The sequence below is a fragment of the Henckelia pumila genome, chromosome 3, assembly GCF_033568475.1.
Source record: "Henckelia pumila isolate YLH828 chromosome 3, ASM3356847v2, whole genome shotgun sequence".
Lineage (NCBI taxonomy): Eukaryota > Viridiplantae > Streptophyta > Magnoliopsida > Lamiales > Gesneriaceae > Henckelia > Henckelia pumila.
Genome location: NC_133122.1, coordinates 83825224 through 83840031, shown reverse-complemented (window position 1 = coordinate 83840031; position 14808 = coordinate 83825224).

Genomic DNA, 14808 nt, shown 5'->3' with positions numbered 1-14808 from the left:
CCGTCGGATTGACTTAAAATTTGGACAGCAGCTTTAAAACATCTTGAACTTCATTCTGATCAGTGAAAATCGGATTTGGATCTTTCTAAAATTAAATATGATTTTTCGATCAAGGCTGCTCCGTAATTAACTCTTCAAAAATCCATTTTCCTACAAAATTAACCGGGAGAGTAAAATACACACACATTAACTTAAAACACATAAAAACACATAAAAACAATATTGATGCACACAAAAATAAATATAAAAATATCACAAACTAATGCATACAAAATGCACTTATCATGTTACTTCTCCCGAATCCATCCTGCGAACTTCTTCACCAAGGATTCGATATTTGACATCATTGAATTGTAACTTTCCTTTTCCAGAAGAATTGCTAACCGCTGCCCGCATCGGCTCCCAAACATTTGGTAAAGACACCAAAAGAATAAGTGTACGGATCTCATCATCAAACTTGATTTCAACCGATGTTAGATGGGAAACAATCGTGTTAAATTCATTGATGTGTGCCGCCACCAAAGCACCTTCCTCCATCTTCAAGTTGAATAACTTTTTCATGAGAAACACTTTATTATTTGCTGATGGCTTCTCGTACATGTCCGACAAAATAGACATCATCTCCTCCATTGTTTTTTGCCTCCGCCACGTTGTGTGACACGTTCTTTGTTAGGGTCAATCGTATTACCCCTAACACCTGTCGATCAAGGAGCTCCCACTCATCATCCTCCATCTTTTCTGGCTTCACCCCGGATAGAGGTTGATGTAGCTTCTTGCTATACAAATAATCTTTAATCTGTAACCGCCAGAACGTGAAATCTGTACCGTCGAACTTATTGATTCCAGGTCCCAACCGTCATTTCCGGCCATCGCTTCTCCTGCCTTAATAAAATTTCAAAAAATCTTTTCTGGTGTGGAAAATCAGACAAAGCTGCAACCACAGAGCATACTCTGAATTTTAAGAAATTTTTCACCAAGGCTCCCGAACACCGTAACAGCTCTGATACCAGTTGTTATGGATTATACCGAAGAGAACATGACGATAATAGAAATTGCGGAATAAAATAATCAACAAGAACACCAAATATTTATGTGGTTCACCCAATATAGGCTACGTCCACGGAGCTGCTGCAAATCTTTATTACCGGATAAATATTACAAGTGTATACAAAACACTATATCTCTCCACACCCAAGCCTCGAGTATTACCGAGAAAATATTTCTCTAACTCACACAAGAAATAACCGGAAAAAAACAACTCTTTTTTTTTTCTCTCTTTATTTTCTTCTCTAATGTCAATACAAAAGAGAGGAATGTGATACAATAACTGAAAGAAGATGACTCTATTTATAATGTTTCCTTCATTCTTATTTCTTCAAACTTTTGATGTGGGATTCCTTAATATTATACTTAATGTGGGATTCACCCCTAACAATATTTGTGCGGAGACTCATCAGGTAAATGGTTGTCTTGGAAGATTAACATCGCCCGAGAAAAGATGTGTGTCGAGATTGGTAAAGAATGATATATGTAGTTTCAATTCCGATTATTTCAAAAACATGAGTAAATAAAGATCGATTAATATTGAAAGTCGCTTGATTGATGTGATCCATTATCTGAAGTGAATGAACATGGTTTATACATTGTGTCATATGTAGATTAATTTTTCATAGAATATGATTTTTTTTATTTCACTGGAGGTGGAATATATATATATATATATATATATATATATATATATATATATATATATATATATATAATATCAGCATAAATAGTTGAAAACTATATGTTTCAAGTATTGTAAAAAAATTCATACATTTAATACGATAAAAAAGTATAGTAATCGAATATTGTACTATATATAAATTGATTTCTCGTATCCATATTTATAGACCGTCATACCTGAAGTACATTAAAGATTTTATAGATTTAAATGATATAAATTTGTGGGGGCAATTGGTATAATCCAAAATAGCATTTACATCGTAACCTAATATGGATTTATTTAATGATTCAGAAGATTGTTTAGGTTTTATAATTTCAAATAAATAATAATTCACCCGCAGTGAATTAAGATATAAGGACTCAAAATAGTCGATATTAATTTATATTCGACATATGAGGCATAAGAATTTATTAAATCGTACATCAAGTACGTTAAAAGATCTCTATCAAACATGATACATAATTTGTGGAGGAAATTAATTACTACTCAAATTATATTTTCAAAAGTAACTTAACATAGATGTATTAAGGATCCAGAAGATCATTTGGTTATCAATGAAAAATGATGTGTTTGATAGTATTTGAGTTTTGGAATCCAATGGTAATATTCATTTAATATAGTATATGATTACAAAATTTCTCTAGAAGAGCTTTAGTACTCTAAAGGAGATGATATGTATTTTCTTGAAGAAAAAACAATAATTTTATTGTTAAGAATGAATATTGTTTTTGTGTCTCTCATAGATAAATATAATATCGAGACAATTGATCCATCAGATATCAAAATAAAATTGGACGGCGGTACACAAACTCAATTTCTCAAAAATAGAATTGTATCAATGTCAATATGATAAAATATACATTACAATAAACCAAAAGTTTTTTGACATTTTAATTTACTGATATTGTAAACTTGAAGTTTATTAATATTGTAAATAAAATTTTGTTGATGTCACAAACTTAAATTTGTTATTGAAAACTAAAAGTTTACATACCAGTAAAACTTATTGATAGAAATACTTTCATAGTTTGACATATTTGATTGGTTTTGACATCTCAATTACACAATAATATAATAAATTATTGATAGTGTACAATGGTCTTATCCAATTAACTAAAAGTTTTTGGATCGATAAATAAGATATATATTCTTGAATTAAAGAACCAGAAGATTCTAAGATTTCAAGAATTATTATTTGTTAAGGAAAACACTTGTATGAAACCGTTGCACGGGTTATATTTCGTGCGACATATCCTAATTTGGGTCGGAACTAACCCGCTTATGCAACCCGCGCGTTAGATTACCCTTCATCTATTACAAATCTTACATACCCTAATTTTGATTTTTCTCCCAATTTTACACCAGTTTTCTCTAATTTATCTATAATTTGGCTCCGGAATATTCGTCCTCACCGGCCAGAAGGCGAGCCTACACGCCGGTGCCGCCGGCGTGCTGTCTTACGTCATCTCCGGCCTCTCCGCCTTACTTTCTGTCTTTTGTTACACAGATTTTGCCATTGAAATCCCCGTTACAGGTTGGTACACTTTTGATTCACATGACACTAATTACATTGTAATTTCCATTGATGATTCAGAATGTATATTGGAACTTTGCATTTAAATGCTCGCGCGTGATTTAGCATGTAGAGTGTGAAATTGCAAGTGGTTGTGTCTAATTACACAGAGATGTAACATTCACTGTTGGGCCTTTTCTGGATTCTGGTTTTGTGGTATTTCGTATTCCGTTGTATTTTGTTTCTTGCTTTGTCTTCCACATTAAAGACACTGTTTTACATTCCATATCTATTCAATGTTTTCTCTTGAACTTATCATCTAATGCTTGACACTGAATTAAATTGATAATTCTTAAATAAATTTCACTCAAATTAATGATCCCATTTGGTATTAATTTATCTAATGTATTTCGTTTGGCTTCTCGATGTTTATTTTTAATAATTTGGTTTGTATTCCTTCTTATGGGTCCTAGGTTTGTTATTTAAATATCTTTTCTCATTCATGTGGAATGGAATTCTGTTGATCTATAAATTGCGTAAAAAAATGGTGACGATGGTTTGAAAAGCAATGATTAAGAGGAAGTTATTGGTTCGATATCGATCAATAAATCAAAATAGCACAACCATAGATCCCCGTCTCTGCTCATAATTTGGGTGTCACTTTTTTATACCCAAACTAGTTAATCATATCATCTATTGCTGTCATTTGGTGAAGATTAAAAAAACTTATTTTTCATACCGTGTTTGCTTGTTTTCTCTTACATGTATGCAAAAGAGTAACATAAGCATGTTTTAGCAAAGATAGCTTATTTGCATTGATATGGAGTTTAATTACTTAGTTCTACAAGAAAGTTTAATTGTTTCAACTGAATTTTTCTTTGATTTTAGTTGTATTTTGGTGATTCTTTGAATTTTTCTTTGAACTCCAGCAACAATTTGATCCTTGGATTCTAGAGTAACTTTTCAACTGAGATCTCCATGCTTGGCAACCTTCTTAGCCTCTTAACTATTTTAAATTTTTCTACAGATTCTACAAGCTAGTGTTTGCTGCTTCTTGAGTTTGAGGACTTATCATAAGGCATTTGTGCTTTAGCACACAGAACAGGTGACTTGCATGCACTAGTATTTGAACTGATTGATTGTTAAAAAGTTAACAAGCAAACGACCAAATATGTAGTATTTGAACTGATTGATTGTATCTTTGGCATTAGAAAGGGCTAGATCTTCTCAGTGGCTGTCATACTTTTTCTTGTTTTGATGTTGGGTAATTAAAATCAAATATGGATAATGAAGCTGAAACTCATATTCAGGAAGGTAATTTTTTTTTTTCATTTTAACAAACTCTTTAACTTTTTGAAGTACAAATGTTTTTGTTTATATTGAAAATGTATTACTTTCATTTGTTACATACAAAATTTGTTACATACAAAATGACTAATTTTTCCAGAACATCATTTCATATTAGTTTCCACACACATTGCACAAAAATTTTTACCTTTTATTATTTTTATATTATAGTTTCCAAACACATTGCACAAAATTTTGTGTTTAAAACCCTAGACGAAAATCAAATCTCAATTCATTAGTTTTTGAATTTAAAATTAAGGTTTTTTCCCTGAAAAGATCAGATTTGTTTGCTTGCTGATATTAGATTTCTTGGTTTTATTTTTGTCAAATGTTTTTATGCAGTTTGAATATTTCATTCTTGAATTTTTTAAATATTATGGATATGTATTTTGTGGTTATATTATTAGTTTCTTTGCCGACTTGGGAGTATATTAAAGATTACGGAATCTATCATAATTTTTTAAATATTAAGGATTTGTTAACATAAAAAACTATGCACATCGCATAAAATAAAGAATACGAAATCTTATGATGTCGATTTTTTACCTCGGGTTTGGTCTGGTAGAATGGATTCTCCAAATCCTTTATGAAACAGGTCGGGTCGGGTACCACCGATTTTTGCACAAGCAACAACTAGGTCAAGGGGTGCCAAAAGTGTTTTCGGCGTGATTCCTCCGATGCCTAAGTCAGTGTCTTGAAGGCAGGGGGTATGATTAATGAAAAAACTGAGAGATATGAGTGCGTGAATGTAAAAGTGAGAGTGAATGTGTGATGAATAATGAGTAATGAATAATGAATGAACACAACCATAACAGTACCAGTATTTATAGGAGAAAATAGAGTAAGTTACCTAGTCGGATTATAACATGTCATGTGGTAGGACTCTTCACTCATTGGACCGTCTTTGAGTCTATCCCTATCTCATGAATATCTGTAGAATAATCAAGCTTATCTTCAAGGCATCCGAGTCCTACTTGAACTAGAAATGTATGCCCAGCCCATTGGGCCCCATTTCGGGTCGGCCCATTAACAGCAGCCCAGGTCCTGACAAGACCTAACAGGTAGAAAACTGGGCTGGACCTTACATAATAATAATAATCCTCTAATTGGACCAACCCTCATAAACTCATAATGAACGGGTTCAGGTTAAAATAATTTCATGGGGTATCAATAGTACCTCCCTAACTGGTCTAAAAGAAGAATGAATTTAGACCAATAATGCCGACCTGACCCCGAACTGCTCGTCCTTCATTCGGACAGCCCTGAATTGATTCCGCGGTATGTGTTTCCTTTGAACGGTCCAGATCGGGATCCGCGTGATGTGATTTCTACAAACGGCCCAGATGCCTTCTAACGGTTCACCTCCCAAAGCTAAATGACCCTGAATTGTCCCGTCCCAAGCCGTAGATTGGGGTAACAATCAATGGTCTATATCAATTCACCACCTCTATAAATAGGTCAGTAAATTTTTTTTATTTTTACCTTTCATTTGCACTGTTACGCTGTCAAAATTTTGAGATCTTGCCCGACCCAGACTGCTTGCTCTTGACCTGTTGTATCATTCCCGAGCCACACTACAGTCCTTCCATTTGTAAGTTTTAGCTCCATTTCATTAGGTTAGTTAATATGTCTTCCCCGGATGAAACTTCTGTTAAGGAAATAGTAGAATTTGTTGAAGCACCTAACTCTCCCCATAACAACCCTGAGGCTTCCGAATCTGATAATCCCAGCTTAGATCCGGATTTGTCCGAGACTCGAGAGGAAAAATTGAAATGACTGCACAGACTTAGGTCAGACGAAGCCCAATTATCTGCTAGGGGTAAACCATGGTTTGAGGTATTGGCCTCCCATCTAAGTCCCGACCTAGGTTCCTTCATTAGGGAGAGATCGGGGATGCCTGAGGGTTATGACCTCCTAATCCCAGGTCGGAAGGACCGAGCTCACAAGCCTCCCCTTGACTTTTTAAGTTTTAGCCTAGATCAGGTAAAAATGTGTTTAAGATTTCCTATCCCAAGCTGTGTGTCACACCTATGTCAATATTTTTGCGTGTGTCCAAGTCAATTATCCCCGAATTCTTTTAGTTCGATTTTATCACTAGGTGTCCTCTTCTGTTTCTTTCGAGTTCCATTAGACATAGGAAATTTCATCTATTTCCTGCAAATTAAGAAAACTGCCTCGGGCCGCTTTTATATTTCCATGCGACCCGAATACCCATTTTTGAGAGGTAAGCCTAGCTCACATAAGGGCTGGACAAACAGATATTTCTTTGTTAAATTAAACCAGCCCTGGGAATGTCGGTCCAATTTGGCTATGAATTTTACAACTCCTGATCCCCCAGCTCTACCACTCATGACTTTACAAATTTTATCAACACAATGTCCGCGCAAATCTTCGATATCGAGTCTCTAATTGAGGATGATCTGCTCTGTCATTACGGCTTCAGTGGGAAGAGAGTAGAGATTCAAGGGGATGTAGGTAGTACCCCTGTACCTGTACTGTGACGCCCCGTTTTTATCTTAAATGAGTTTATTTGAGTTAATCGGAGATTGCAGAGTTCACGAGCCGACTTGATTTTGATCAGGGTCCTTTTTGCAAATTTTGGAAATTTCAGGGACTAAAACGCAAATAATGGATTTGTTATATTATCTACTCAACTTTTGACTTTTCTCATTCATCCTTCTCCTTCCTTAGCCGGCTCCTCCTCCATTGAAACGGCCCATCTCCTTTTCAAGCTTTTGGATTTCCGTCCGAGCTCGATCCGGCCGTTAGAAATTATTTCTGAAGACAGTTTAGCGATCACTGCAGCGAGAGCTCCGTTATACCGTAAGTTTTTCAACGATCAGATACATTCTAGTTTTTGGATGTTGTTCGAATCGATTTAGATTTGAGTATGTTGTTCTCTACAGAGTTCAGATCATTTATTATCTGTCAGTTTTGAAATAGAGCGACGTTCGGATTTGTTATGATTTTTGGAAGCCATTTTCAAAAATCATGGTTTTGAGATTTGTTGGGTTTGTCTTGTTGTTGTTGTATTAGCATTGAATTGAGTTGTTATCAGTATTGAACTGCTGTCTGCGTTGCCGGTTGTTCAGTTATAGCCGTTATGCCGTCGGTTTGAGTTTTTGGAGATTTTGAACCGTTTTTGAGTTTGAACTTGGCTTGTAAGTTGATCGTGGTTATTGATCAATCATCTCTTGTATCTGAACAGATTCGTTCGGAGTTGTCAAGCCCAGAGTTAGCAGCTGTTTGATCGTTTCAGAGAATTGGACGAAGAACGGTATAAAGAGTTTTCCTTGAACCGTTGCCTTGTTGTTGTTAGATTGTGTAGTTGTTTATACAATCTCTTTTGTAGCTTATCCAGAGTTGGAGCTACTGCATTGAAAGGTAAAAGCAGTCATCGTAGCGGGATAGCATACTCGGGACTGTGGTTCTCGAGTTTTCCCTTTTGAAATCTCATACTTGCATCTACACTTGTTCTAGCATGAGGAACTTGTGTATTGTTTGATTGTATTGGTTTTGTTAAAAGGATTATGTTTTATGTTTCTGTTATGCATTCATCTTGAGCCAGTCTTGTTTCAGCGGGCAGAACCATCCTTTTTGTTTAGACGTTTGGGAACTATGACTGAGTGGCCCAGGTCGTAGTCGTTTCGTCTGGTGCTAGCATACTCATTATAGTTGATCAAAGTCTAGAGGAGTGAGATACGTGGCACCACCTCAATTGGGAGAGTCGGTGAGTTGTTACGTGATCTTATCCTCGGGATCCCAAAGGCACAGCAGCAATCCCTCGTTATCAGATTTGATATCCCTGTTTAAAGACATGCATTTCATTACGATGTTATTGAGTTCGTTATTGTATTGAAAGCATGTTTGTTACTTGTATTACTTGTTATGTTGCTTTTACTGGGAATGTCGTTCTCACCGGTTATCCGGCTGTTGCTTTGTTTTGTATGTGTACTTGGCAACAGGTGGGGCAGGAACAAGTCAAAAGAGGCATGGTTAGCTTCGAGGGCAAGTAGTAGGAGTGAGACTCGGTTTAGAAGTCGAAGTAGCATGTTTATCTAGTTTAAGATTGAAGCATGTTAGAACTCGAACTTGATATGTTTTGTTATTCGAATTAGTTTGTATTCGGATTGTAATCTGAAATCGAAGTATGTTGTTGTCGTATCGATTTAGACTTCTGGTTGTTTTTAGGCCTTCTGAAAGCATGACTTGTTATGGCATGTTTCCCTACACCCTGTTATTGCATATGTATTTGAAGGCATGTCGGACCAAGCGCGGAATCCTTTCTTTATTTTCTGCAGCCTGAGCATTTTCTGCCCAGGCCTTCCGCGCGCGCGCGAGGCCTCTGTTGGGCCTCTGAATTGTTTGCCCACGCGCGCGCGAGCTTGGTACCTCGCGCGGGAGCGAGCCTTTGGTTGGTCTCGGTTGTTGAAGTCCGCGCACGCACGAGCTTGGTTCCTCGCGCGGGCGCGCGACGTTTAAAAAAAAAAAAAAACTTTGAATTGTTTTACTCTTGGATTCTTGTTCGCTCGCTTAATTGTTGTTTAATCCGAGATTAGTGGTTTAGAATCGAGGTCTCACATTAAGTGGTATCAGAGCGTTAAGATTCTTGGTCGAACTAGAGTGAGCGGGGTAGATCGAGTCTGTGTGTAATGACTCCTCGCATGTGTTTGAATTATTTAATTGTGTACTTAATTCCATGCGAGCATGCTTTATTGTTTGAGCATTATTTGAATTACATGGTTGTGTGATTTAAATTAATAAAGCATGATCTACTTGAGATATAACTGTTTCTGTTCTCGACTGGTATTCGGTATTCCAAGCGGTTGTAAGGGCACTGATGGTAGCGATTGAGATATCTCGTGTGCTAACCTTTGATTATCAGATGGGTCCTCGTTGAGTGATAAACAGAAACACACCACCAGTTATCCCTGCGACTGAGCAAGCTAGCACTGAGGTTGATCAGTTGGATGCTTCAGCAACTCCTATGGAAACCTTGCTGAAGAGGTTTCAGTCATTCAATCCGCCATTGTTGATGGGTTCAGAAAATCCAGTTGACTGTGAGAGTTGGTTGGATGATATGGATCAGTTGTTTGATTCCATTGACTACACAGATGACCGCCGAATCAGGTTAGTAATTCATCAGTTGCGTGGTGGTGCTAAGAGCTGGTGGATCATGACAAAGAAAGCATTTGAGAGTAGAGGTACAGAGGTTACTTGGACTCTTTTTAAATCTGAGTTTTATAAGCGGTTTTTCCCTATCTCGTATCGTAAGGATAAGGGAGCAGAGTTTGCAAATCTGAGGCAAGGGAATCTGAACATTGAAGAGTACGTGGCTAAGTTCGATAGTCTGTTGCGTTTTGCACCGCTAATTGCCGGAGATGAAGAAGCTAAGGCAGATCAGTTCATCAACGGGTTGAACCCCGATGTCTTCACGTTGGTTAACACCAACAGGCCTAGCAACTTTGCGGATGCCATGAATTACGCAAAGGGAGCAGAAGCAGGCTTGTGGAGGCAAAGAGGTAATCAGGGGGCACCTCAGCAGCAGAGGCAGTATCAGAACCAACCATCTCAGTACCAGAATCAGCCACCTCAACATCAGAACCAGCAGCAGAGGTATGAAGGTGGAAACAGTGGGGGAAACAGAAAGGATCAGTACAAGGCAAGAGGTAAACAGTTCAAGAGACAGGGGAACAGTTCGTCCAGTTCCAGTGGTTCGAAGCAATTCGGTTCAGGACCGAGTTCTGGGTCATCATCCTTGTACTGCAGCAAGTGTGGAGGAAGACACTCACCGGATCAGTGTGTGGGAGTCTTCGGCAATTGTAACACATGTCAGCAACCGGGACACTTCTCTAAAGTGTGCCCTCAACGTAATAGAGATAGAGCTCAGAGTGGGAGTTCGTTTAGACCTGCAGCTCAGCCGGAGAGGCAGTCGTCTGCAGTGCACTCTTTCCAACCCCAGCAACAGCAGAACAGACAGGGAGGTAGCTCTAGTGCAAATCAGCCTCCGAGACAGCAAGCACGAGTCTTTGCATTGACAGAAGATCAGGCTCAGGCAGCACCTAACGATGTCATAGCAGGTAACTGTTCGATTTTCGGTCATTCTGCTCATGTCTTGATAGATACAGGTGCTTCCCATTCCTTTATCTCTGAGAAATATGTGTTATTGCATGCTTTGCCAACTGAATTGTTGCCTACAGTAGTAGCTGTTACTTCACCTTTGGGTGGAGGAATTGTTTCTGTCCGACTAGTCAGGAACTGTGAATTTTGTTTCGAGGGGAATTTGTTAGAATTCGACTGTATTGTGCTTGGGTTGTCAGATTTTGATTGTATTGTCGGTATAGATGCTTTGACCAAGTACAGGGCAACAGTTGATTGTTTTCTGAAAGTTGTCAGGTTCAGACCTGAAATGGCAGACGAGTGGAAATTCTTTGGTAAGGGTTCTCGATCTAGAATTCCTTTGATTTCAGTGTTATCTATGACTCGTTTGTTACAGAGAGGTGCAGAAGGATTTTTGGTTTATGCGGTTGATGTACTGAAATCTAGCCCAGCTTTGGTTGACTTACCAGTGGTTAGAGATTTTGCTGATGTGTTTCCGGAAGATGTTCCTGGATTGCCACCCATTCGAGAGGTTGAATTCAGCATTGACTTAGTGCCAGGTACTCAACCTATTTCAAAAGCTCCTTATCGTATGGCACTTGTTGAATTGAGAGAGTTGAAGGAGCAGCTTGAAGATTTGATTGCCAAGGGATACATCAGACCTAGTGTATCGCCTTGGGGTGCTCTTGTTCTATTCGTTCGGAAGAAGGATGGTTCTATGCGGCTCTGTATCGACTACCGTCAATTGAATCAGGCTACAGTTAAGAACAGGTATCCTTTACCCCGAATAGATGACTTGTTCGATCAACTGCAGGGTTCTTCTGTCTACTCTAAGATTGATCTGAGGTCAGGCTACCATCAGCTGAGAGTGCGAGAGGAAGATGTTCCTAAGACCGCATTCAGAACGAGGTATGGTCACTTTGAGTTTATAGTCATGCCGTTCGGTTTGACTAACGCTCCAGCTGTTTTTATGGGTTTGATGAACCGTATCTTTCAGCGTTATTTAGATGAGTTCGTCATTATTTTCATCGATGATATTCTTATCTACTCGAAGAACCGTACTGACCATGCAGAGCACTTGAGAATCGTCTTGCAGATTTTACGAGTTGAGCAGTTGTTTGCCAAGCTATCGAAATGCGAATTCTGGTTAGATCAAGTTGTCTTTCTCGGTCATATTATTTCTGAAGATGGGATTTCTGTCGATCCCAGCAAAATCGAAGCGGTTATGAATTGGCCTAGACCGACATCAGTACCTGAGATCCGAAGCTTCATGGGTTTAGCTGGTTATTACCATCGTTTCATCGAGGGTTTCTCGTCTATTGCCAAGCCTATTACCCAGCTGACTCAGAAGAATGCGCCTTTTGTCTGGACTACAGATTGTGAGGCTAGCTTTGTTGATCTGAAGAGGAGACTGACCAGTGCTCCAATTCTTTCTATTCCGAAGGGTACTGGAGGTTTCACAGTGTATTGTGATGCTTCTAACCGAGGTTTGGGTTGTGTTCTTATGCAGCATAAGCATGTGATAGCGTATGCATCGAGGCAGCTAAAACCGCACGAGACTCGTTATCCTGTTCATGATCTTGAACTTGCAGCGATTGTATTTGCTTTGAAGATCTGGCGTCACTATCTTTATGGTGAGTCTTTCGAGATCTTTTCTGATCATAAGAGTCTTAAGTACTTGTTTTCACAGGCAGAGCTGAATATGAGACAGAGAAGATGGTTAGATCTGTTGAAGGATTTTGACTGTGAGATCAAGTATTATCCAGGGAAGTCGAATGCAGTTGCAGATGCCTTGAACCGAAAGCTTTGTTCTTTATCTCTTTCAACTATCGGTGTTTCTCAGTTGGTCGATGATTGTTGCACTTCTGGTTTAGAGTTTGAAACAGATAGGGAGACTATCAGAGTGTTTGCTATTCAAGCCGAGCCGGAGTTGTTTGTTGCAATCAGAGAAGCACAGAAGTCTGAGCCGAGCATTCAGGTTTCAGTAGAGAAAGTCAACTGGGCATCAGTCAGAATTCCAGGTTAGAGATGACGTTTTGTTTGTGAATAACCGTATTGTTGTGCCTGATATTTCGGAGTTGAGACAGCGTATTCTCCGAGAGGCTCATTGCAGTCGGTTTAGCATTCATCCTGGAGGTCGTAAGATGTACAATGATCTAAAGAGTCAGTTCTGGTGGAAGAGAATGAAGAGCGACATCGCGAGGTTTGTGTCACGGTGTTTGAACTGTCAGCAAGTGAAAGCAGAGCGGAAGCGACCAGGTGGTCTATTGCACAGCTTATCTGTTCCTGATTGGAAATGGGATCACATTTCTATGGATTTCGTCACGAAGCTACCACGATCCGTTCGAGGATGCGATGCCATTTGGGTAGTAATCGACCGATTGACGAAGTCAGCTTGCTTTATTCCTTACAGGATGACGTATCGTCATGATCAGATGGCTGAGCTTTATGTTAGCAATGTTGTGAGATTGCATGGGGTGCCGAAGTCGATCGTTTCAGACAGAGACCCGAGATTCACTTCGCACTTCTGGCATAGTTTGCAAGAGGCGCTTGGTACTCGATTGCATCTGAGTACAGCTTATCATCCTCAGACAGATGGACAGTCAGAGCGGACTATCCAGACGTTGGAGGATATGCTGCGAGCGGTAGTGCTAGACTTTGGTACTAGTTGGCAGGATTCTTTGCCTCTTGTCGAGTTTTCTTACAACAACAGCTTCCAAGCGAGTATCGGTATGGCGCCTTTTGAGGCATTATATGGTAAGAAATGCCGATCTCCGTTGTTTTGGGATGATTAATCTAAGTCACCAGATTTGGGGCCGGATATGCTTTGAGTTATGGCAGAACAGGTTAAGGTCATTCAGACCAGAATGAAGACAGCTCAAGATAGACAAGCAAAGTATGCGAATGTCAGACGTCGACCTCTGAGTTTTGAGCAGGGAGACCGTGTATTCCTTAAGATTTCTCCGTTCAGAGGCACCGTCAGATTCGGTAAGAGAGGAAAGTTATCTCCGAGATTCATCGGTCCGTACGAGATTCTCGAGAAGATAGGCGATCTTGCCTACAGACTTGCACTTCCTCCGTCTTTATCTGGTATTCACGACGTTTTTCACGTCTCTATGCTGCGAAAGTATCATCCAGATCCTTCTCATATCCTTCAGCCTGACGAAGCCGAGTTAGACGAGACTCTGAGCTATTTTGAGCGACCGATTCAGATCCTTGATCGGAAAGAAAATCAACTCAGGACCAAGTTGATTCCGTTAGTGAAGGTGCAGTGGAGCCGTCACGGTGTTGAGGAAGCGACTTGGGAGACAGAGTTTGACATGAGACAGCGTTTTCCAGAGCTATTCGGATGACGTGAGTTCTTCTTACTGTCTTTAGTTCTTTATTCTATCTTTGAGTTGTGGTTCTCGTTGATTTCGAGGACGAAATCTCTTCTTAGTGGGGGAGAATTATGACGCCCCGTTTTTATCTTAAATGAGTTTATTTGAGTTAATCGGAGATTGCAGAGTTCACGAGCCGACTTGATTTTGATCAAGGTCCTTTTTGCAAATTTTGGAAATTTCAGGGACTAAAACGCAAATAATGGATTTGTTATATTATCTACTCAACTTTTGACTTTTCTCATTCATCCTTCTCCTTCCTTAGCCGGCTCCTCCTCCATTAAAACGCCCCATCTCCTTTTCAAGCTTTTGGATTTCCATCCGAGCTCGATCCGGCCGTTAGAAATTATTTCTGAAGACAGTTTAGCGATCACTGCAGCGAGAGCTCCGTTATACCGTAAGTTTTTCAACGATCAGATACATTCTAGTTTTTGGATGTTGTTAGAATCGATTTAGATTCGATTATGTTGTTCTCTACAGAGTTCTGATCGTTTATTATCTGTCAGTTTTGAAATAGAGCGACGTTCGGATTTGTTATGATTTTTGGAAGCCATTTTCGAAAATCATGGTTTTGAGATTTGTTGGGTTTGTCTTGTTGTTGTTGTATTAGCATTGAATTGAGTTGTTATCAGTATTGAACTGCTGTCTGCGTTGCCGGTTGTTCAGTTATAGCCGTTATGCCGTCGGTTTGAGTTTTTGGAGATTTTGAACCGTTTTTGAGTTTGAACTTGGCTTGTAAG